The following is a 22,117-nucleotide window of genomic DNA, read 5'->3' as shown; positions in this document are numbered from 1 at the left end:
CCTCGCCTTACGTTGCATTGTTAATGTTATTTACATAAAATAACACAAGCCGGTGTTCCTGTTGTGGTTGAGCTGCAATATACGTGTATTTATTGCATCAATGAAGAACTTCGCTTAAAGCCAAGAATAGTCTTCCAGCTCAAACTTGCAACGTTGCACACGGAAATATATTTTCTTTGAATTGCAACTTCCTGCTGTCAAAACTTTTGAAAAACTTTTTCCAGCAACTCAGAACCTACAGAATGAAGCCGCTCCTCACAAGAAAAAAAAGCAGGACTGTATATAAGTGCTGCAGATTAGATGCTCTAACTCTCGCCCCGGCAGATTTAAACCACTCTTCCTGGTCCATTTAGAGAGGTGCCAGCCGGCATTGTACCTGTAACACATACTACAACTCCTAATTGATTTTGCAAGGCAGCTTAGACTCTAATTGCTGATTTGCCTGGGGAGATTCTTGATCCAAATGGCTTAGCAACTTCTTTTGTGGTGTGCCGTTAGGAGATTCTCATTCATGGCAGAGGAGATAGGGTGGGGATTGAAAGAATGCTTCAAGAAACAAGTTGTGTGCTGCATTTAGAGCAAAAGCAGATATGAGCACACTGACACGAGCAAACAGATGCATTCCATGTACTGCGCGTACAGTCCATATCTAATTCCAAAGTTATCTTCTCTGTAGGTGGCGCCGCAAATATTCTTCACATTGGGACTATGATGACGATAAGGGTTTTTGACATTACATTTATTTTCAAATCAGGAGAGCAGGGGGAATCACTGCAGTGTGGTAAATAAAAGCAAAATAGCTTTCAGAGAGTTTAAGGATAAATGTGTTCAAACCATTCCAGATAGATATTCTAGTCCTAGTGAGGAAGGAATTAATTGGATGTTTTTTAATAGGAAGCCACAGCGTTTTAACAAGTTTGACACCATATCCGGGGCAGATGATTAATTGGATAACAATATCAAAAAGATCTAAGTGATAGGAGACGGCACACTTTGAATTCCTTTCGTAATTGATGAAGCTTCCCCTCACTTAATAAGTCGCGGCGTACAAAAGAAAACAAACCGCGTCCCCCCCCGTGTGCTCACATCTTGTCATCTCTGCTGCTTTTGATTTTGCTTTTCAAAACACATCAATAAGATGCATTAATGGTCATCAGCACAGAGCTATTAATCAATCAGTATTACATCAGTTCAGAGGGAAATCTAATTTCCATTCACAGGATTGAATGGCAATGAAGCCAATGCAGTTCTTCTACCCATATCATTGTATTACATGTTCCCTGCAGTTCTAGTTTGGCTGCAAACTCTCCACCTTCTCCACAGACAACGAGTACTATACTGACTTTGTGGAGCGACGCTTTTGCCATTTTCCTTTTTATGCTCCAGTAAGCTTTGTATAAAGATCCAGAAGGCATTACTGGAATGTAAAGCTTATTTCAGACTATGATTTGAAAAGAAAAATTATAAGGGCGCAAAAGTCAATGTCCTATTCACTCTGTAGAACAATTGCATCCTCTCCAGTTATGTGACATTACAGCAATTCATGAGCAGGACGCAAAAGGAAACGGTGAGATTTTGTGAAAAGAATTGTTAAAACACAAAGTTTGGAGGGGGTTTGATATTGCTTACTATGAATAAACATAAAAGCTGTGTTAAATTCATATTTTTATATTAAATTACGCCATGTAATGGTCACGATCACCCAGTTCCAGTGCTGCATTTTTGGTGTTTTTCTCTTCTTTTTCCTGCTGATCCAGTCCGTGACTGAAAATGCTCATACAATCCGTACCGTGAGTTTTATGATCCGTTGAGCCCCTGGTCATAAGTAGTGGTGGACTGGTGATTTCCTCTTGGTTGCACATAAAAAATACTTTAACTGTTGATGCTGACTTGTTGGCAATTTTTTGTAGAAATTGTCTTTTTTTTTTAACAGCAATTGTTATGAACAACATCAGCCTAGATTCAGAATGAATTAATTAAAAATGAATTATAATAAATACAATTGTCACTGTCTGTTACAGCCCATGCACATTTTGGAATACCCCATTTAAATTATATTTATTGTGTATATATATTACCATTGCTATTCAAGCGAATTATTTAACAAAATTGTAATTATCTTCAACACAGGTTTTACGTGCCGTGAAACCATCTGGTAGAAATTGAAAAACTGTACATTATAGTAGGATTCAGATGTAATAATGTGCCACTGAGACCTTAAACATATCTCCAAATATATTCCCACCTTCACAGCTTCAGAAAACCATGAATTTAATGTTTTAAGCACATCGGTCCATCGTTAAATCTCCGAGATGCAGCTGTCTCTAATCAGATCACACACTCTGTGTTGTTTTGGCCCCCCGTTTCCAAATCTGCTCCGCAAACACCCGAGAACCCAACAGTATGGGAATATGATGGGAGTAATCTGACAGAATATATGCAGTTTCATAAGACCAGCCAGGCAGAAAATAGATTGGGGGTTGTGATTTGGGGGAGTTAGGCTGGGAGTGGCGAAGGGTTCCAGAGAAATAATGTGTCACTCACAGTGCAGACTGCTGCCTCTGCACCCGCGGCGGAGGCATGACCCGCAGCCTCTTTCATGTGATAAAACCTGAACATTCGTAGCGTTCACCTTCATCTGCTTTAAATGTTCATACACAAAAAGGAGACTTGACAGGAAAAAAAAGGTCCATTCAGACGCCCTTTTCCCTCATCATTTATTTTGTCTGATGTGACATGAGCTCAGTCTTTCTGCATGCGCTTTGACAGAAGTGCAGGGTAATTATTGAAACATATGGATGGCTGAGCCCTCTCTTAACCCTCTCACTAATGACGCTTGGCTATTACAGAAGGGCACGGGAAGGACACTTCTACCATTAGCTGATATATATCCCACCAGAGATCCACACCTTATCTTACACTTGTTGGCTGAAGGGAAGCTGCTCCAGTTGGTTAGCGCTTTAGAGAGATATGGGGAAGCATATCTCAAACATATGACCTCATTCATGCTCAAAACACAAAACGGACCTTGGCCTACATGCCACCGCACTATAAAACAGATTATGAAAAAATGGTTGCTTTTCAGTGTATTCTGCTTGGTTCGCACCAACATGCAGACCCCCTAATTGTTATGGTGTCACCTCTTCACATCAATACTGACATCCTTAGATTGCAGATGAATACAGCCTTTTTTTCCATTTAAAACATGCTGGATATTTACGACTGTATTTCAATAAGTTAGCAGCAGGGTAAAAGCAAGCACTGACGGAGTGAGAACATTTTAAAAGGGCTGCTCGCTGAGGCTGATGGCACATAAAATTACAACAATTGCTTAATCTTTGCTACATCAAAGCTTTTCCATTGGCAGCAGATTCAATTTAACTCTAGACAACCCACTTCAACTCCATTAACTTTCTTTGCTGAATGGGTTCAGGGAAGATGCCTGCCTATAATGCCAGCTCGCTCAGGGCAATTTTTCAGCCAAGAAGCTGCAGCTCGCTCTCATGTTAATGGACCAAACAGTTACCCTCCCCGCTCCATGCAAAACACGCGTACATCCCCCCCCAGGTACATCGCAGTGTGACCCAGCCAACTGGAGCTTTTGTTCATGTGGTCTTGTGGCTATGGGCAAAAGTGATGCTGCTACAAAACGCACTAAAAGCTTTGGCAGACTGCAAGAGTCCCCAACACAATGGCTGTAGCCTGTCCAGAAGCAGCACTTGGAAATAGCTTCACTCCTTCAGCTATATGCAGCACTTACACAATTCGGCTGAAATGGCCTTTGCTAAATAGACCTCGGCAGCGAGCTGTTTGGAAGAGATATTTGCATGAGAATATTTAAATCTAAAGCCGGATGCGATGTATAGCATGCTCTAAAAACAACTTTATTGTTAGATGTTGTGCTATCGAGTGCCTTGACACAACCTTGCTGCACTGTTGATTTTATCTTCAGGCGGCGTGCCACCAGCTGAGTGGGTGAAACAACCCGAAAATAAAGCCAAAGCAATATGTTCCGTCATTCGCGGCGAAATGGACTCGTCTACTAGTGCCTATGCACCACCTACCCACATTTTCCAACTGGCACACGGCACCCGTCTTTGATTGGTTCATAACACCCGGGCAGTTCTTACATCCATCTCCCCCGGTTGCTAATTGAGACAGGAGGAAAAGGCTTCAGCCCATTCTATCCCTAAATGACGCTGGGACGCTGGAGACCAGATGGTCTGTCTGCGAATGTCACTGGTGGCCAGTTGTTACATTTGACAATGTGGACTGATCTGGCAACTATCAGTCCACTTTTCTTTCGCTGCCTTCAAGAAGGAGCAACTGGGAAAATAGCACTTGGATTGATTTCATCCCTCATTCGGCGGCACAGCAAATATTTCTGACAAAGACATATGGCTGAGAGAAGTGCACAGCAGCAGGCTGCCCGGCATCAAGCCTGAGCCGGTTTCCACTTGATTGTTTCAGGCAACATGAGCATTTAGACAAGCAATGTATGCAACGTTTGCATGCAGGCAGGCTGGCAGGCACACACACAATGCCTTCACTCCAAGGCGGGTGATGAATCTCTGCAGAACCACAAATATTCCTCCCTTACAGTAAAGCCTCCTTTTATATATATATTTTTTTACCTCAAACGTCATGTTTCCGAATATAATTAAAGACATTGATTCATGCAGGCGTTATTAAATCATGTTTTGCCGGCGTGCATGAAGTCGAACTATTTGTCTTCGGACTACAACACTGCGTGCCAGATGTTGGCCATAACATGTCAGAAAGGAAGTAGCCGTGCTGCCTCCAAGCTCCACCTCAGTCACCCTGTCTCCAGCTGAACCAATCTTTGAGAAATAGAGTCTTTCACCTTCAGTCTATTTGGAATTGGGAGGGGTTGGGGGGGGGGGCGTTCAAAGTTGCTTGCTGAAGCAGAGGCCCTGTCTGGGGTTTGGCAGCTGGACTGATAGCCAGCCCCGTGGAATGGCAGCTGTTGAAGGGCTTTTTAAATTGCACCCAGGTTGATGGGTAGCTGTCAGGAGGGCAATGGACAGAGAACTTCAGAAGGGGGGGAGGGGAGGTTAAGGATGGAAGGGACTGGTGGGAGGGGAGTGGGAGGACAGTGACCCTGACACCAAGGTGTACAGAAAAAATAACTGTTTCAAATCCTGTAAAAAAATGGTGAAAAAATTGGTTAAATGTGGAACGGGATGGGGGAAGACTACTGGTAAGGTGAAGCGGGGGAGGGGGACGCTATTAGCGTCAGAATAAATGGAGCGCCAAGACCCATCACCGCCAGGGTTATTTAAGCAGGCAGCACATCATCGCCGTTCATCATGTTTGATATCCCCAGCCTATGTTTACATCCTGCAGGATGATATCACTTTCTTTGTGAGCGTAATCACTTGTCACAGATACAAATGGAAACGTCTGCCGCGCTCTCATTCTCCTTTTCATGGTGTTTTTTTTTTTACAGTAGCCTTTGTGCCCGGCAAATCTCACTCTTGTATTAACGACAAAGGCTAAGACGTGTTTTCACCGGCTTCTGAATGGAATCGGTGCGACCGCACAATAGCGGTTCCAAATTAAGCGAGGTGGAGATACTGTGTTTTACCATTAGCGGCTCAGCGGGACACGGCGGGTGTCGTATAAAGCGACTCGTTCGGCCTCGCTGGCTAATCTTGCCTTACTGGGGTTGTGCTGCGTAACGGATGGTGTTCTGAGATGGTCATCGTGTTTAAATCCCCCAGTTGTTTCACACGCTAGTGTCATTATTTGGGGATATTGAAGGCCTAATCAATAACCTGTCAAACTGCAGCTGAACAGACACACTTCTGGGGGAAATCTAGACTCTGTGGAGTGTTTAAGATGGAAATGTTCTGAGTGGACACAATTATTTTAATCAACTATCCAATTAGCAATGTTAAGTGTGCTCTCACAGCGCTGTGGAGTGACTCGCAGTAATGTCTGCCATCCTGACATTCCTCATGCTATAAAGTGAATACAGTCTTGGGCATCATTACGTGCGACTGTCTGCCTATTTTAGGGAAAGGAAGCGTATTGTCTGGGAGCTACACTCAGTGTCTTCCAGTCTCATGGATCTTCTGTTGGAATGTATTTTCAGCATCTCCACATAATCTCGCAGTATTCAGCATAAAACAAACAGATTGATTTCCTTCTGTTTGTATCTCTAACCAACTGGCCCTGTGAGGTTGTGATAGCACCAGATTGGCTCCATTCATTTCGCCATTATTAGCCATAAATCTACGAAGGGCGGTAGGACCTCTGGCAGGTGGTTCTCTTATTGCCTGCTGATTACTGGAGTGTACCTATTAATCATTTTCTGTATTCCCCACCGGTCAAGACACTGTTTTTTTTTTGTGTTTTTTTTTACTAGAGGGATAGAGCAGACACAATGAGGCTAACAATTTCCTTGTTGCTGACTCTTTGTTGTGTTTTGCTCTCCAATTTGCTCATTCCCAAATGATGCTCACATTGTATTCCTTGAATGCAAGAATGAATGAATGCTCTAAATATATCAGATTTACAAATTTACAAAACTGACTGCCAATATTAAGGTTGTGGTTAAAAAACAAAACAGTTCAGTGAATATTTTAAGGATGTGTCACATCCTAGCAAATGATTGTCTGCTTCCATTGCATTCAGTGAATCCGGGGCGCAGCACCCATAAGCCTGTGTCGAGAACAGCCCCGCGATTATACGCCGGTGAAATGACAGCATACTGTACATCAAACTGTAGCCATTTAGTCGCAGTAACTCCGTGATATAGCTTGCATATAAACTAGGAATAAATTCCCCTTCAGCATTTTGACAGCAGCTATTCAGATACTTAGCCCTCATACTCTGCAGTCATATCCCTCTGCCAGAATCAATTGCGCTGGCAACCATTGCCAAGATGGAATTTTATCTCCCAGCTGGAAAAAAAAAACGGGGGAAAGAAAACACAGCGTGGAGATATGCTATTTATCGGTCGCACGGCTAATTCTCTCTCCATTCCCCTTTTGAAAGTGAACTTATTAATCTACAAGACCTTGAGCGCCTTGTGCACACAATCAGCAGTGGCGTGCCCCGTTTTTTCCCCCCTTTCTTTTGGTCAATCTCTGACCTTTTGAGTGCCGCCCACATTTTAATTAATGCTAAACTAAAAAGCTGCTCAGTGCCCCCGCTAACTCCCATTTCTCTTTTGTTCTCACAACTCGTTGTGGGCGCCCCGATGTAAATCCCCGTTAGATATACCACATTGGAGCAGTGACGGAATATTGGTGGTGAAGAAGGGCGTTTTTTTGTAACGGCTGTGGAAATTACAAGGGCTTAAGTGTCACACACATATGCCTGCCAAATGTAATCAGTGGGTAATAAATGTTTGCCCTTTACACCGTAAAAGCAGAGGCAGGATGGACGTGCTCCAGCTCAGCACATCATCACTGCTGTGATTAAAATCATTATTTCCCCAACAACAAAATCAACTGCTATCTTCACCCATGCCTCTTGAACTCTTCCCCTAAAATGAAATCAGCTTCTTATCATAACAGCTTTTATGATGGTGAATCTATTAATTCATTTGTTGTTTTTGTTGTCCTGCAGCTCTTGAATTGCCGGGAGGGTCGCTTGAGTGCTGAAAGGTAAGCTTTTACAATCACATCTGAAGCAAAGAAAACATTGTGTCGTCCACAACAAAGATGGGTCATGGCATTTTAAGCTGGGTTTCCATTCGTGCTCGGTCTCCGAAGAACTGGGTGTGTTAATGCTGGTTGCGGCAGAATGGAGTCTCAGAGGATGGAGAGAGTGAAGGCCTCTTGCTCTTTTCTCCCCGCTGTTTAATTAGCACGGCCTCAGAGACCAGGGTGCCGCTTTGGCAATCACAAATCCTGCCCAGCCAATAAGAACTTGTGTTCAACCGCGTCTGACAGAGATAAATGGCACGCCGCGACATCGCAGCCTCACCCATCATCTCTGCTACCCGAGCAACAGTGAAGACCGGGGGGCTGCCACAAATCTAAGTGTGCACGTGGGTCATTCCACAACGGCATGAATCTGTGTTGTTGTGTTTGTCTGTGCGGGTTGTTTGCAAGATGGAGCGGATCTGCTTGTGTTGTGTGTGCATAGTCTGCGTGGTTGTGTTGGGTGTGTCATCCTGACTCAAGACTCAATAGGCACATTATGGAAAAGTAGTGCCCAATATGTCCTAATTGAGATACCATGCTGGCTCCATATGAGATTGCATGGGATTGGTCAATTTTGATGATAAATGATGATGAGAGAGCCACAAAACACTGAGAGCACGATGTATTCTGAGTTCAGCGACAGTGATATAAATGGAGAAATAATTAATAATGTGTTAATAAATCATTTATTTTTGACATTTAGTGCTGTTGATAGCCACTGGTGAACTTGCCAAGGCAGTTAAATGCAACATGACAATAAATACCCTGCAAGAAATTGCTGTGTCCACAAAAAAAAAACACACATTGAACCTGATCACAGTTCAAACAAACAAACGTAGAACCACTCCAGTTTACATAATGCAGTTTGAAAGAAGGACTTCTGTCTTAATTGGTATTTACATTAAATCTTCTTCCATTCACTAATTAACTTCCAGGCTTTCCTTTCAAAAATGTTACCTATTCCTGTTCTTTTTTGTCATTAAAGCCTATTTAAGGTGCACTCAGTTCATGCACATTCACAAACATGGTGAGACTGAAATAATGCCATCAATTTTAATGTGAATCTTTAAGTTTCCAAATGATTTCGAAGCCATCCGCCTCTTAAACTAAAGCATTGTCATAGAACCATTTTATAACCGACTAAAAAGTGCAGTGTCTTTATTAATAAAGAATTTCTCCCACATCCTGACACCGTCTTATGACTAACACGCACTCCATTTATGGGGTGGTTTCAGCAGTAATTGCTGCGGCGTTTTCCCCTGTCTGCTATTTCAGTGGATCATAGTAAGGGAACAGTTTGTAGCAGTGGGGGCATAATTAGTGATAGGCCTTGGACATGTCATACTCTGTTAGTCAGCCCCGCTTTAATTCCTTTGTCTGCTATCTGCTCCGAGCATTCATTCAGGCTGTGTGTATGCAAGTGTGTCGCTTTGCTCAGGCGTTACGGCGCGTGTGCATACTTAATGCATGTATGCAGTCATTCATTTGACCCTATAACATGCTGTTATGGTAACAGGAGGGATATTTCATGTTTGTGCTGACAGGCTCAGGTTTGTCTCCCTCCGTCCGGACGAAGATACCTGTGCGGGTGCCCCTTTGATTTCCTGTTGAACAAAAGCAAAACAAATCGTTCCATTTTGGCTTCGTCTCGCGAGCTAGAAAGGCTTCAATATTCCTGCTGGCTCACGGGGGGGTTCATTTTGGCTATGGTTGGAGGAAACCCTTTTTTTTTTTATTTGGCTTTCGGTCTTCCTTTTTAAGCAGTTCCCTGTAGCAACACATTCATACAAAAATAAAAAGGTTTTTGTATGATGCCAAAAGGTAGACTGGTGATTACTGTCAAAGGGCGCTTTCTGGCATGACGAGTGTGTGTCCGAGTGTGTGTGTGTTTGCGTGGAGTTTGCGGAGGGGTTTCTCCACCCAGGCTGGATGTGAGAGTGGATGAAAGCCGCTTTGAGGATACAGTATATGGCTATAGGAAAACTCTTCCTCCACCACCTCTCCCTGCCTTTCTCCAATTCTCCCTCTCTCCTTCATCTCCCTCCTTTCCCCCCCTCGCTCATTCTGCTGCCACTCTACCTTTGCTATCGCATCTTGACTGCCTCTCCCCTCTCTCTGTTGTTTCCCTATCCAATTTCCCCCATACATCCAGTCCACTCTTCCTCCAGCCTGCCATAGCTGTTTTCAAGCCTGCGCTCATCTGCAACAGCCCTTCTCTCTCTGTCCTCCTTTACTTTTTCCCCCATTCCCTCCTGACCCCTCTCTTTTTCCAATATGAAGGTGGCTGCATCGTCCACATTATGATTAGGCCAAGAAACAGTCCCAGAAATCAGGAATTGCGCAAGCATAATTCAATTCCATGCCCATTATACTGTTGGTATTTCTAGTTTAGAGTCTGTGTCGTTAGTACGGCCTCGTTGCTTTAAATCCACAACTCGTTTCAAGATGTAACTTCATGAATGTAGAGCACGGGGTTCAGGTGTGTGCCCAGAGCCATTTTAGGGACTATTCCTTCAGCCATAGCACATGGCACCTCTGCAACCCTTGTGCTTCTGTTCTTTCATCACGCTATATTAGCTTTACAAAGAAGAGGGGGTGTTGGAAGTGAAGCATGAACTTGTATTTAAGTCAGGAAATCACCTGATTTTTTACATTTCTATCCACGACGACGTATCTGGAGTAATTGGTTTAATAAACGATAACTGCACACACAATTTTTAGTTGACAATGTATAAATCCTGCTTTTCTTTTTTTTTCTACATGATGCTATACTGTTGGCCTCGCACTTTTGACATAATGTGTGTAATTTATCTATCTGATTTAGAAAAAAAATCTATGCAAACCTAATAGAAAACACAATTTCCTAAGCTAGGCATGTCATTTCCTAAATGGTTACAGGTGTGTAAAATATATTATCAAATCAGAGTTTATAGTACCTGCATCTGCGTTCCTTTTTATCTGAATAATATGTGTAACTGTTCAGTGTGAACATAAATGCTATGTCATAAAGATTGCATCAGGGTTGTGCTGTTATTACTCTAGACTTCAGGTACACATCAAAGTCCACTAGTGGTACACAGCTTTATTGTTCCTGACTATCTTAAGTAGGATAATGTTCAGGGTAAACTGCTTTCAAACTAACAAACATGGCTCAGATCGACCTCCACGCTGCCTAGCGGTTTTTATGCCAAAAAAATACAAATAAAAATGAAGCTTTTTCTAATGGACAAGGACGTTTTAGATTCAATATTTGGGAAATGGCAGTAAATATGTTCTCTAAAATCTATTTTCCTTTTCACTGATTCTCCACAAATTTGTGAACAAACAATAACATGTGACATGTTTCTTCTTTTGTTTTAGTTGTCAGCGAGTTTGATTGAAAGACCGTATTTCAATACGTCACTGGGCCATAAAAATCAATCAATACTCATCAAATAAGAGATTTCTCTTCAGACACATATCTTAAATGTACTGTATCTTATCCTGTATTCGATGTAAAGCTTGCATTTCTCCCGTGAGCCCAATTGGAATTCACTGTCTACTATTTGTAGAGCCGAGACAGCTTGTTTCATATTGATTTTATTCACAAGGCTTAAGATTTTTTGCTCCATTCAAATCAAAGCAATTGTTTCCAAGTGCATGCATGAATCAATACTTCCCTAGAGCCTGCGTCGGCGACCACATGCGGCTCAATACCTCCAATTTATGTTTTAATTACGATGATCTACTAAGTGTGGGGCGCGCGGCCTTGCTCTCGCAATCGGCAACAAGGCAAGCAGAGTCCAATGTATTGTACGATTGGTATTGTCCACACAAGTGGTGGGTTTGACTGCATTCACCAAAATTGCGTTTCAAGTATGCTGATTTGTAGTGATGCTGGTGGAGAAAGTATTTTTTGTGCCTTTTGCTGACACGGTAAAGATGATCCTTGGAGGGTGGAGGGGGGGTTCTTGTAAGCATTGCAGTTATTTTCATATTTACAGGATTGTGTTGATTTTTTGGGAAGCCTCAGAAAGTAGCAGGTAGTGGTTTATTTTATGATCCGCTATCAATTGTTCAGACACGGAGTATAAAAACAGCAACTGCTCAGCCCTGACAGCCTTGTTTGGCTCCAGACTGGGTTTTATACCCTCCCCGTGTTTGTTCTGTACTGTTTTTGTTTGTCAGAACAGTATATCATTTGATCACTCACCATTAGGGGTGATTGCTCAACTCAGTATGCCATATAAGTGGCTTCTGGCGAGCCTGAAAGCCATAAATTTTATTGACTCCTGTAATTAGGGCAGATCAATAAAAGGCAGTTTCTTTCACTGCTTGCGAGGACTGTATTGGTCGGGGCACTTCTCCTGGTCTTGGTTCCAATGCAATCACGATATTATGACACAAAAACCACCGTAAAACACTGAAGAAAATCGTTATGTTTTTTTATGGTATTTCACATATATATGGCAGCAGAACTACGTTTTACAATATTAATCCCAAATCGTGAATAAATACTACACTATTGCATGGAGAGAAGAAAAGACCACCAGGGCTCCACTCCGCTTTCAGAAATGTTCTCTTTATAATTTGTTGCTGTTGTTTTGTGTTACAACATTTGCAGTTGTTCCACCGCTGGCACCTAATATAATACAGGAGAAAAACGGCCCCATGGTGCGTTGCTGTCAAGCCTCTTAAGTTGATAGCTGTGTCTTTGCACACTGCGGGAAGAATCCCTTTCTGTCAAACAACAGCTGGTGAAGACAACATGATGCGGAGGCCACGGACGAGTGAGCCATCAAACCTCCGCCTCTGACAGTACTTTGGCAAGCCACGTTTCATAAGAGTCTGTCTCACTCTGCTTTGCTTTTATGGTGCATGAATCAATGATAATTGTGCTCTGTTCTCACTTGAATGGCAGAAGTATCCCCCGTGCGGCAACAGTCAAAAAAAAAGGAGAGTTTTTGAGGGACGGATCAAGGAATACCCAGAAATTAGCATGAATGAAATGAATCACAGTTCCCCTGGGATTATGATTCATTAGCTGGAAAATGTTCTGTTCAGAAGGCAACCGCCAGAGCCATGCCAATACACCTAATATAATATGAATTATGAGCAGCTCTGAAAAACAAGGTTACACCGTGCATGAAGCATGTTGTTGATGGAGATTTGAGGATGAGTTTTGAAAAGCAATGAATCTACAAGCTGCTCGAGCTGACCTGGTGTAGATCCATTACCATTGAATTTCACCAGAGCTGTGTAGCATGTTCCATGGGTGGTGTAGATTCGATCAAACATGCTACTCAAAAGCTCTCAAGCAAACGAGGCGATCAAATAAAAGCCCAAACATCCTCATCCCCAGCTCCAACAGAGCCTAATTCCATTCCAAACCAAGCAGCCATTCTCCTTTCCCTTATCCCCTCTGAAAAGCCCAGTGATTAGAAGTAGACTTAAAGCGACTAAGGCATCCCCCCCACAAACACCTCACCCTAACCAATTCCCCATGGGACCTCCTTGAATCCCTCAGCCAGTTTATCAGCATTTGGGGGGGGGGATCAAGTCCCCCCACCCAGCAAACGGGAAGCCCTATGTGTTCCACAGCCTTCGGTGTAATCTCTTTGGCTGTTGACAGATCTAGCGACGGGTCAGCTGTGATAACAGGATCACTCAGGTGGAGACAGGGGAGGGGGACTCTACAGAAAGGGACAGAAGCTAAGAAAAGCTGGTGAAGTGCCAGCGCTAGCGATCCAGATGAGGATTTTGTGAAGGATATACAAAGCCACGAAACATAACTAATGGAACTAGAGGTGGAATTATTGTATTTTAGGTATAGATTAATTAACAATCAATAGTTTAAGTTATTATTAAATGCTAAACATTTACAATTATGTCCTTAGTCATACAGAAATAATACAATATCCAATTTATGTTTCAAATCATGGCTGCCTGACAGAGCAGAGGGACACCCTGAGAAGGCACCTTTGGCCCGTCTCCCAGCATCCACTGGCACTCTGACCCGGCATCTTATTAAAACTGCTATCACCCATAGAGAAAGAAAAAGTGCAGCAGTGGACATAAATCGTGGAAACAATGGAAAGGTCATAAAAAAAAAACCTGAGGAGCTACAGTGTCAATTTTACACTTGGGCATCCAGTTGGAGCAACACACATAAATACGCCATTGCTTACACCATGGGCAAAGTTTTACAAAGATATTGCGTTTGCGTGTGGACACGCTCACATTCATAGACTCTCACCCTTTCTTTTTTTTATTTTTCCCCAAACTCTCTCGCTCTCTCACACACACACGCTGAGAAGCAGCATGGTAGGCAGTGACACAAAGCTAATGCCTTGTCACACAGGCTGTCAGCAGATTAGCCAGTGGATTACACCCCAGCCATTAGATGTGCACAGAGCGAAAGGCCACAAACATGGCAGAGAGAGGGAGAGGAGAGAGTGAGGGAGAGTGTGAGACTGACTATAATAAGGCATATTTTGGTAGAAGAGCATAGGGAAAACTAATGGAGGATAGGTTAAAGGGGAGGGAAGGAGAAAGAAGAGAAACAAAGGCTGGTTAAGTAGTGCAAACACAAAAGGGAAAGTGACGCAAAGGAGATGTTGGATGGAAAGACGGAAAGGGATTGGGTCAAGAGAGTCCGAACAAGATAATCAGATAGACAGGACAGAAAAAAGGTAATAACAATGTTAAAGGGAGACACAAAACGTAAGAGGAAGGGTACATCACACAAGAGAGCAGAGAAGAGGAGGAGACGTTGTGTAGTGTGAAGGGGAAGAACAAATAAATAAATAAAAACTAAACTAAGCCAAATGGATGGGAGGAGTGGAGGCCATGAGAGACACATTGAGGAGAGAGAAGGGAACGAGGATGCTTGAAAAACGAGAACGAGGAGGGGGAGAGAGGGAAGGGGAGGAGCGGCGAGAGATAGAAATGAAGGGACCAGGAGTAGAGATTAGAGGGGAGAGATGGGATGTGAAGCGCCGGAGGAGAGGATGGAGGAGAGGATGGAGAACACTCTGCGGTGCATTAAAAACAACGCAGCGCATAGGCGAGAAAAATAGGTGTTGAGAAGTGGAAGATGGACCTTAATGGCAGAGCAGAGGAAATACAAAGATGGATGCAGTGAAGGATTGCGGGATACGCGTTTTGTCCGTACAAAATCCTGAAACATAACGTCACCATATTTTGTCCATCCTCATAGACATAGACGCTCATTCCAACAGGTCGCAGTAAAAACACAGCTGTAAATAATACAATTCAGTTCCACGCTTTTGGTAATGTGCATGCTGGCTCACTGTCTGGCTGGCATGGCTTACTGGGTCACTGGAATAGAACAGGGTCGCCATTAATGTTATTTGGAACACCTGGGCTTTTATTTTTTAAGTCAAAACACTGTGAAAAGGGATGTTTTCATGCCATGATTGTCCTCTTTTATATTCAGGCATGTTTTCTCCAATTGATTCGATTATCTGATTGCCAAGGTCAGATTCATGTTACTTAGAGCTGCAATAATTACTGATTTTTCTGGCCTCTAGGGGGCAGCTGAAAACACAACATCTGACACATTGATACCAACAAACTTGTAATTGTGAATGTCCTAGAAAACAGTTGCCTACATAGCAACCAGCAGACACAGAGACAAATTACCCTTATTATACAAGGTAGAAATGGAATATTACTCCCCTATTAGCTCCGTTTTGGTCCCCTCCAACTCCTGAAATACTGTAGCTTGATAGATTTCTTCATCTACTCAGTGCTAAATTGAGGCTAGTGAAGTTTGCAGGGCATATAATTAAAACAATGAGCTAAGAGAAATCAAGAGAAAAAAGTGTTGAATGCTTTTGATGCTATGATCTTTATCTGCAGAAAAAAATCACAAATGTTCAAATTATATCCTTTTTTTAAAAATCTAAACATTTTAATCCTAATTTCTGATTGTATTTGACCCGTTTGTAAAACTCTTTCCAAACTTGCCTATTAACAAATGCTGATGGATGTGAGGCAAATTATTATTAAAATGATTTGTATTGTATTATTATTATAAATACCACACTACTACCACTTGCAGTCTGGACCTCATTGAGTGACACGTTCACAAAGAACCAATATACTTCAACACTTGTCAAACTTAGCCATTTCTTTGCTCGGGATGTTACTAACTGCAGATGGCAGTATTGACGGCGGCAGTATCAGCAACTTTTCAAGCACTTGTCAGTTTAACTTTCACCACGGCATTTGTGCATCACCATCTGCTGAGTCGAAAGCTGCTCCCTGCATTGTGAGGCAATAATGAAGCTTAGGCTTTTTTTTTTTTCTTTTCTTTTCTTTTTTTTTTTTTCCTTTTCTTTTTTCAATCAGTGTCTGGTTCCAAGTGGAGAGGTGTCAGGACTTCTCGGTTGGCATTTCATTTTATGATAATCGACTTCACTGCCCCTACCCGTCACCACCACCTACGGCCCCCACCGCAAAACCACTTTGCAGATGTAATGGCATATAATTGTCTGTTGGATTTGCCCGTTAGAAGCTTCATTTCAAGCTGGAATTTGTATAAGAACCAAAAGGGAAGATGTCAAGTTAACGGGGGCTAATGGGACATTCTGATATCCATTGAAAAAGGAGAATTGTGCTCCAAAAAGCCCTGAAACATGTCAAACTGTGTTCACGGAATGCGTGTTTAGCGTGCAATTTGCTTGTATAGGAAGCACGATAAGTACAGATCACAGAATATTCTTGGTGAGTGAGGTGGGGGAGGGCGTTATGTGTGTCTTTGTTTGCAGCACACATGCGTGTGTGCAGTTTATGTTTATGCATGCAGGCATACATGTGTGAATGGTTGACGGCGAGGCTGATGTCATTCAGGACCTTTAGTTGCTTGAATGATTTGAATGTGAGTCTCAGCAGTGCCGAAGGGAGATGGGGGGGACTAAATGTGTTATTCCCTACAGGATATTTAGACTGTTTATTATGATAAGCCCCCACATAAACATACATTACTACACACAGACTCATGTGCACACACATGAATGAATAGAGGGACAGGCAGACGAAGCTATAGAGACAGGGGGAAAATGACAATGAGAAAAAGAAATGATCGGAAAAGAGCAAAAGATTCACACATATGCAGTAATTGGTTCGTAGTTCACAACCTGTAAAGACTAATTCCACACCAGCCTATCCATATCCATCTCATGTGGGAGCCATTCCACCTTTTAAACCCCCTCTCACTTAAAGCGGGCCCAGATGTAAGTCAAGGGGCTGCTTTGGATTAGCCAGAGAGAAAAGCTAATTTCCTTTGCCATTTTACGAGCATTTAATTTGAAACAATTAAGATATTACGGTGCGGCGGATTCACTACACAGAGTGACAGCTGGAAGCAATCCCATAAACCCCTGAGCCAGTGAATGAGGCTCCTTGCTTCTCTCTTCTGCTCCACTCGCCTCCTCCTCCATCTCCTTGCTGCTATTTCATCGGTACGTTTCGCTTAAGGCTCCGTCGAGGTGAATGCGCTACCTTTGCCTCAGCTGAGATCTCGCCGCTGCCGCCCCAATTACTTTAGCAGCTCATAAATGCACCAGTTGGCTGATGATAGAATGCCATAATTTCCCAAGACTAAAGCCAGGAAGCAAGCACAGAGGATGTTTACCTCCTAGGGTGGCGTTTTCTATCACACCTTTTATTGCGTTATTGAATTTATAGCATACGTTGCATGACTCATCTTTGGATGGAATTGATGATACGGATGCAAACCACCGGGGGCAGCAAGTGGTAAGCTGGGATGCAGACGCTTGCACTGTACACTGTGTGGTCGACCTCATGAAAAAGCGCTCGTCGTAGACTCTACTGGACATGTGCATGTTTATGTGGTGGGCTTTGATGAAACATATATCCTATATGTCCTACACTTGGAGAACTTTGTCACTCCGTGACTTTGAATTCAAGCAAGCTTTGTCAGCACTCACCCAACAATTTACCTCCCCCTCCTACCTTCCTCCCTGGCATAGGAGGGCATCGGAGGTGTGAAATTGATGAAGGTACGCTTGTGAAAACGTCAGCGGGGGATCACTGACCAAAGAGAGAGAGAGTGAAAATATATTTTGGGCTGGAGGGGTTGACAGATAGTGAGAGTTGAAAAAAAAACTTCTTTTCATGAACACTGAACTGTAAAATGGAGGACCCGGTGCAAACAATGGACGTGATCAATTGGCTATGGTGAAAGGTTTTCTCATAAATACTCGATACCAGCCCACACACGCTGACAGAAAAAAGAGAGAAATAAAGGGATGGAGAGAGAGGGAGTGGCAGAAAAAGACATAGATGAGGTATGTGTCACTATTAGTTTGGGGAAGGAAAGTCAGGGAGGTTGAGAGCAGAAAGAGCAGATGTAGAGAGGGTAGAGAACGGGCAAATAACAGGGATACAGTGACGGCGGGAGAAAGTAAAAGGCTTTTAGAGTGGGAATATTTAAATAAATGAAAGGACACTGGAGGGGAGTGGATGGAGATGGGAAAAGATCAACACAAAGAAACAGCAAGAGTGGATGATTTTTGTTCAGACGTGTGAATTCAAGCAAAATGTAGAAATTAAACAATGGGCAAAGGGAAAATGACATCTGTAAAAACAGAAAAAACAGTGCCACATCATGATGTTAGTACTTAGCAATTTGTATCCTTGTTTACCTACACTCTGTCCTTTCCTGTGGAGGGTTGCCATATAAACAACCTTTCGAAAGGCGAGTATAAAACCATATAAGATTATGCTCCATTGATACCTTAGCAAAGTCCACGACCAATAAACATACCAGTAAACTGAATTGATCCCATTTGCTAAATAGGGATTGTGACCAACAACTGTTTTTTTTTAATCATCAAATGATGTTTCTTTCACTTATCAGTGAATAATTAATTCAAAACATAGAGAATACACCAATCACAAGGTGAGGTAACTTGATGAAAATGATTAAATTAAACCATACAAAGCAGGAATATGCAATAACTTATGCCATTAAAATGGATTTTACCAAGCAATTAGTCTTATTGAAATTCACGTTAATTGATTTAACTGATTGATAAACTGCACATTTTAACTAATAGCTTCTAATATGTGCATACATAGAGCACACAGACCACATCTTTCATGATTTTGGGATGTTTTGCATTTGCAAGGAGACTGCACAAAACTAACTGAAAAGCACAGCGGTTAATGTATCCATCAGTATCCATGGTGACGGATGGAGTAGAGTGTGCGAGTGCTTCTTCCAATTTATCTGCTTATGTGTACTCTCCTCCTTAATAGGAAACACCCTCCACACATGCAGATGTGACTTCATGCAGGTCGCCGATCAAAAGCGAAGTGCCGGTGTGGTTGGGATCGTCCTCCAACTCCGTCTTATAGTCACAGCATAGATGACAACTTGTTAGGCACGTATTACATCAAGCAAAGGGCCAACACACATTTGCATGTCCATGCAAACACTACGCACGCATTCACATTCAAATTTGCTGGATTTCATCGGACAGGTGTCCTGAGCCGAGTCCCACAGAGGGACTCTGTCAGGCAGGAGTTGACTCAACCTGTCCGAACCCCTACGCCCTCACCACCTCCATCTCTCATCGACTCTCTGCGTAGGTTGCTGCACACACCCCGGCTGCTCACACCATCCCAGTTGATCTCTTAATGGACCTAATTGCTTTTCAGCTCATTGCACCCCATGCCAACACTAAACTAAATCAAACCGAGGTCCCATCCACAAGCCTCAGCGCGAAATCGGATTTCGCTTGACATCATAATAAGGTGATATTGACTACTCATGACTCAGCAGTTCCAGAACAGATGAGTAAGCGCACGCCTCTCATCACGGCCTGCCCCGTAACAGGCGGAGCGGTTCCGGCAAGAGTTCAAGTTGCTCTCTTTAGGAGTGCAGTGTGTTTTCATCGACAATATGCTTGTAACCCTGTCTGTGGCGGACAATATATTATGCATTGTTGCACACTGAGCTAAGGAGAATATACAGAGATACGCTCTGCCTCCATACAGGACAATCTGTAGTCAGGTCTGCTTCAGTGGTCTCACTACTGTGGCCTACACTGGTGCCATCATGGGTACTTGGTACAAAAGCTACGTGAAAGCTAATCAAAGCTGATCAAACATGTAAGATAAGCCTGCCGTCAGCACCTCCGATCCGAGGCAATGTCACACTGCACTAAACATGTCGTCAGCATCACCACAATTTAAGACTACGTGCAGTCAGCTCTGAAGGTATTGTGACACCGGGCTGCAGTCAGCTGCTCCAAATATAGTTAATATCTAACGTAAAACTGTTGGCAGCACCCGCTAGTAAGAGCTAATGCGTTACCACAATGCTCCATCTCAATCAGCTTTTTTTCCCCCCCCCTTTGGGTGTTTTCTGACAAATGTCGAGCAATTTTTTTTTTTTCCACATTAAATGTTGATGTCGCATTTTGATGCGCGGGTATTAAAAGTGAGCAAAACTCAAATCAAAATGGGATGATATTTGCAGGGTTGCTCATTCATGTCGCCCGCGCTTGTCAATCAAATCACATCAAACTACAACCGCCGAGTCCTGATGAAGCAGATTAGCAGAGTTGTAAAAGAAAAAAATCAATAAATAACGACAAAAGATGTTTTCCCCCAATTTCTTACTTTGACTGTTGCTTGTAGTCATGCATATTTAATGTGACAAGAAATGCGAGAGAAATACTTAATAATTTAAGTTTTCAGAGGTTTTAGGGTACTCTCATTATGACACTAAAACTCTACAGTCATACCTGTTTTTATCCTAATGTGTTCCACTTTTCATCAATACATAACCATCTTCGAACCAGATAACTCTAATCAATTTGGAACCATACATAGTATTCGTATGATAATCTGTCTTTTGGAGGCGAAGGGGTTTTGTCCTGGGGGATGTGTTATATGGCTGTCAATGTGTCCGAGCTATGTAGGTCACTAAGTGAATTATATAGATGCTCTTACTGATTGTGCAAGGCTGTGGATATAGCTGTCTGACATCGGACCAATAAATGAGCCACTTCTTCCCCATCATGTACATAATAATGGCTATCAATGCTCATGAAAGCATGGCTGTATGCTTGGCCATTCATCATGTCTGACAGATTCTAAGAAGGAGAGAAGGATTAGATGTCTCGGCCAAGGACTACAGTTGGGTGTTGGTTTACATTTTTCCTGCCCCGGAGATGTGTGTAATATCACCTTGGCATTTGTCGCTTTTAGCCCCCCCGCCGCCGCCGCCGCCACCACTCCTCTCTCCCTCTCTTGACTGCTTGGGCAGCGGCTATAAACAAGTCAATCTCAACACTTTGGATTAGATTTATCCGCTTAAAATAGATTGTTATCCCAAAGAGCGTGAGTCTCGCTTGATGGGGAAATTAATTTTACGATGACTGGTTTACTTGATCAGGGTTGCGGGGGAGGTGGGGACTATAAATGTATCAACTCCGGGGCGTGAGGAGCTGAAGACAGCAGCCCGTTTTCTTTCCTGATTCAGACGAGTTGTCTCTCTTCTCCACAGTAATATACATGGTGTTGTCGTTGGGTTGCAGAAACCGGAGCAATTACTTGACTGACATTCATTTGTAATTCGATTGTCGAGGGTGAAAAGGCAACCTCACGTTATAGGGAGATTGACATTGAACATTATTCTATTTTCACGTCTGTCTGTCTGATTGAATGTGGAATTGACAGTTGTGTATGTATACTTACATAATAGATACTGCATGATCACAAGTACATGCAACTTATTTAGACATGCAATCCTTCTAAAATAACTTTCAGCTCTCCCTTAAGTGTTAAACTGGTATGGCAGTGATTGGATTGAGTTACAATGGAACTGACCGCAGCCTGTTGAGCAACAGAATCCAGTCTGACCCCAGCTCTCAGTGTCAATTCACCTGACAAGCATCACTTTAAAATTGTTTCTCGCCAAGCAGACCACTTTCCTTGCAACTTAAAAGAACAACTTGATTGGTTTTCTACCCGCGTTGCCCCGCTGTTTCTCAACGTGTCAGTTTAACTCTAAATAGAAAAGTAACATGGGATCCTTCCAAATCTATAAATCGATTTGCTTTATACGGTTACTTTCATAGTTCAAAAGGCTGCAGTGCTGAGAGAAAATGTACCATTTAAGCGCAAGCTTTCCACCAACTCTTGACCCATGACACGAGGCTGTCAAGGATGGAGTTTGTGTTAAAAAAAGCTATTTTTTAAATAAGTAAGAGTAAGAGTCTGCATACTGCACTTTGGCACAACAGTGCTTTGAGCTAAATGCTAACCGGTGATGCTAACCTGTTGATTATTATCAACATGATGTTCAGCATATATAATATTTACCATGGTCATCATTTTGACCTGCTGGTGGTGCCAGAAGGAAAATAGGAGGATTATGAAGGTAATTAGGGTTCATC

At 42.7% G+C, this 22,117-nt stretch overlaps 1 protein-coding gene across 6 annotated transcripts in view; it reads left to right on the top strand.

The window, feature by feature from the left end:
* LOC311009243 (receptor-type tyrosine-protein phosphatase delta) overlaps positions 1-22,117 on the top strand; it is a 309,638-nt gene that overhangs the window by 162,967 nt on the left and 124,554 nt on the right. For all 6 annotated transcript variants that reach the window (XM_084003278.1, XM_084003277.1, XM_084003282.1 and 3 more), the window contains exon 9: positions 7,600-7,637. The gene's annotated coding sequence lies outside the window, so the exon portion shown is untranslated. The remainder of the gene's footprint in view (positions 1-7,599; positions 7,638-22,117) is intronic.

The sequence above is a fragment of the Eutrigla gurnardus genome (assembly GCF_963514095.1).
Source record: "Eutrigla gurnardus genome assembly, chromosome: 23".
NCBI lineage: Eukaryota > Metazoa > Chordata > Actinopteri > Perciformes > Triglidae > Eutrigla > Eutrigla gurnardus.
Note: the sequence above shows the minus strand (reverse complement) of the source record. Positions and strands in the feature narration are given on the sequence as shown.